This window comes from Schistocerca americana, chromosome 2, assembly GCF_021461395.2.
Source record: "Schistocerca americana isolate TAMUIC-IGC-003095 chromosome 2, iqSchAmer2.1, whole genome shotgun sequence".
Taxonomy (NCBI): Eukaryota; Metazoa; Arthropoda; class Insecta; order Orthoptera; family Acrididae; genus Schistocerca; species Schistocerca americana.
In genome coordinates this window covers 125693491-125697195 of record NC_060120.1, presented here as the reverse complement: position 1 = coordinate 125697195, position 3705 = coordinate 125693491, and the positions used below count along the sequence as shown (strand labels likewise).

The 3705-nt window shown below is 42.4% G+C and overlaps 2 non-coding genes across 2 annotated transcripts; one reads left to right on the top strand and one right to left on the bottom strand.

The window, feature by feature from the left end:
* Window positions 1–439: 439 nt before the first annotated feature.
* Trnat-ugu lies at window positions 440–514 on the bottom strand. Its single transcript has one exon. It is a non-coding gene; the product is annotated as a tRNA-Thr (tRNA).
* A 415-nt stretch (window positions 515–929) lies between these two features.
* Trnat-ugu lies at window positions 930–1004 on the top strand. The gene has a single exon. It is a non-coding gene; the product is annotated as a tRNA-Thr (tRNA).
* Window positions 1005–3705: the final 2701 nt, after the last annotated feature.

The following is a 3705-nucleotide window of genomic DNA, read 5'->3' as shown; positions in this document are numbered from 1 at the left end:
TCAATAACAAAAATAGTATTAGAAAACTTTAAAGATAACAGGAGCAAACAATTAAAAGGGAAATTAAAAAAAAACAGTAGGTAAAACCGAGTGAAGTGGTGCAATGGTTAGCACACAGGACTCACATCGGGAGAGCGGTAGTTCGACCCCGTGTGCGGCCATCCTGATTTAAGTTTTCTGTGATTTTTCTAAATCGCTTCAGGCAAATGCCAGGATGGTTCCTTTGAAGGGACACGGGCGATTTCATTCCCCATCCTTCCCTCGTCCGAGCTTATGCTCCGTCTTGACCTCATTGTCGACGGGACGTTAAATACAAATCTCCTCCTTCTCCTCCAATAAACAAAATTGTTAAACAAAGATAAATGAAATGATAATTAAATGGACACCCTAGCTGCAAACAGGCGTTGATGAACATCATTGGGGACATGTTGAAAATCTGTGCCCCGACCGGGACTCGAACTCGGGATCTCCTGCTTACATGGCAGACGCTCTATCCATCTGAGCCACCGCGGGCACAGAGCAGAGTGCGTCTGCAGGGACTTATCCCTTGCACGCTCCCCGTGAGATCCACATTCCCAACATGTCCACACCACTACATTCGTAGTACGCCTAATAGATGTTTGCCCATCATACTCATTACTAGTGGCAGATTAATCTACCAAGTCCCGTACGAGTTCGGGCATAGCGTGTGCGTTCGCACATATATAGTTAAAAAATATGGCTTCCCGGCCATTGACCTTCTTGTGCGAACGCACACGCTATGCCCGAACTCGTACGGGACTTGGTAGATTAATCTGCCACGAGTAATGAGTATGATGGGCAAACATCTATTAGGCGCACTACGAATGTAGTGGTGTGGACATGTTGGGAATGTGGATCTCACGGGGAGCGTGCAAGGGATAAGTCCCTGCAGACGCTGTATCCTCTGTGCCCGCGGTGGCTCAGATGGATAGAGCGTCTGCCATGTAAGCAGGAGATCCCGGGTTCGAGTCCCGGTCGGGGCACAGATTTTCAACATGTCCCCAATGAAGTTCATTAACGCCTGTTTGCAGCTAGGGTGTCCATTTAATTATCATTTCATTTCTAGCAAAGCTGCATGGTCATCCACGGTAACTGTTCTTTCGGGAACAGCTACTACCATCATATATAGTTAAAAGATAAATGACTTTTCGACTTATCTGACTAGTTTCTAGATGCATTCACGTGCCCTCGTTTCATCAGGCTTTACGTAGTCATGCCTGGTTGTTGCTCTGCTATGAGGGGCAGCCAAATGAAAACCACATGCCACAAGGGAACCATGGAAAGGTTTCATTCAAATGCAATCGCCACATGCGTTAAGACATTTAATCCACTGGGGGACTAGACTATCAATACCTGTTTCGTAGAACGCGCTCGATCGCTGACGCATACATAAACCCCACGCACTCTTGAACTTTCTCGTTGTACTGAAACTGACAAGCACGCATGTCTCTCCTCAAGTCTCGTAAGATATTAAAAACACCGCGACAGATCCGGGCTGTGCGGAGGATGTTGCAGTATTTCCCAACCAAATCGCTGTAGCGTAGCATCCGTCCGACTGTCAGTGTGGCGTCGGGCATTATCCTGCAACAGGATTCTTCCTCTGCTTGTCGAGTTCCTCGAGCATGCAACCACAATCAATGCGTGGCGCTATGAAAGCAACCTGCAATAACAACGACGCTTCAAAATGTCAAAACTCCCAGGAATGCTGTCGGACCGAATGGTCCTTTTGCACGATAACGCCCGGCCCACACTGCTAATCGGACGAAGGGTACGCTTCGGTGATTTGATTGGGAAACACGGCAACATCCTCCGTACAACCCGAATCATTCACTGTGTAATATTCGCATGTCTGGAGACCTGAAGAAAGACGTGTGGACATCGGTTTCAGTCAGACGAGGAAGTGCAAGAGTGAATGCAGTCGTAGATCCGTCTGCGGCCGAAAGTGTTCTGCGAAACAGGAATTGATCGTCTCGTCTACCAGAGCGATAAAAGTCTTAATGGATGTGGGGAGTACTTTTTAATGGAACCATTCCATGGTCCAGTTGTGGCGGGTGTTCGGTTTTCATTTGTTTGCCCTTCATACATGCTTGGTCATATATCGGTCAGCTAATCGTCACAGATTCCTTTCATCCTACATGGTTTAGGACATAGAGTATGCAATTAAACTGAAATACTCTTAATTTGTTAGCCTATTGGGTTCCAGCCGAACCTCAGACTGTTTTTAAAGTTAGCATGATCTGAACTATAAATTTTACTTCAGATTTCGTGTCAGATGGTGTCTGTTTTATGAGTTCTTATGTCTTAGTATCTGATTTTCTTTTTTAAAAAATTTGGAATAGTGAGGGCCTGTCTATCTAGTCGTACGCTTTTGGAAAACTGCAAATGCACATACTAGAGAGTTATGTCCGAGGGCTCGCATTTTGAATGTGATTTTCAGTTTAAAATTTTTTTCTGGGTATGACCTGTTCGGTCTGAATCCTGCTTCATATTCTGATAATTTGGGTTCTAATTGCTTTTGCGACCTGTTCATGAGACAAGCTGATAGGATTTCGCAGGTTACCGGTGTAGAGTTGTTTACATCTAATTTGTTGCTTTTTTTATGTAATGGATGGATCAGAGCGAGCTTCCAGTCATGCTAGTTTTTTTCGGTTTGTCAAATATTTCGGATTATTTGTGTAATTTCTTTGAGAGAGTTTGGCCCTCAATTATTCATGAGTTGTTTTTAAATTTCTTGATGTGTGGATAGACTTCCTCTGTGGTGATTTCTGGATGTATTTTCGGTAATCTCGCTTTGGTTTCCGGACAACTTAAAAGCTATGAAAAATAAGTGGCTAGTTCTTGTCAATTTTCTTTATTTTTCAAGGCTAATTTTCCATTTTTTTCCGAAAACACAGGTTTTGTGATGAATACCTTTGATTTGGTTCGCAAAGATCTTGCGGAAATCGTCGGTGTTGTAATTTTTGTAGCTGACATCAGTTGACTCCAGTTGGTCATTGGCCTGTTTTCGTTAATCTTGTCTTAAAATCTTGGACGTATGTTTGCGCACTTAGAGGAAATTCTTCTGTGTTCCTTCTCATTTGTTGCAACTATAATTTTGAAATGCCATTTCTATTTTTCCTAATGCATTCTAACAACCTCGATTTCAGAAAGACTGTTTTGATTTTTTGTGAAGAAAGGTGGATCATTCACTGTTTCGATGATTTTAGTTTGAAATTTCTCAAAATCATCTGCAGGTTGTTCTTCCCATTTTTCTGTTATTTTAGAATCTTTAATTTTGTGTAGAATAATTTTTGGGATCACTGGTGTTTTCCTGTTGAATTTTCTTTTGGGTGTGAATTTAATTTTGATTCAGGTTAAATAATGACCTCAATCGATGTTTGCACCTCTGCGTACTTGCACATCATGAATTTCTTTTTAGTAGTCTTGCGATGTTGCCACATGAAATCTGAAATTCTTCTAAATGTTCGCTGGGTGACCGCCATTTTTTTGGGCTTTTTGCTTGTTTTGCGAAGTAAGTTTTACATAATGTATAGATTTTTATGTTGGCGTAACTCAACGAATCGTGTATCATTCTCATTACTGAACTTGTGTGCGGGATAGTCTCACACCGTCCTCTGCGATCCCTGCCAGTATAAGTGTAGAATTTTCACACCTTTTTTGGAATTTTGACCATCTCTGTTTCAA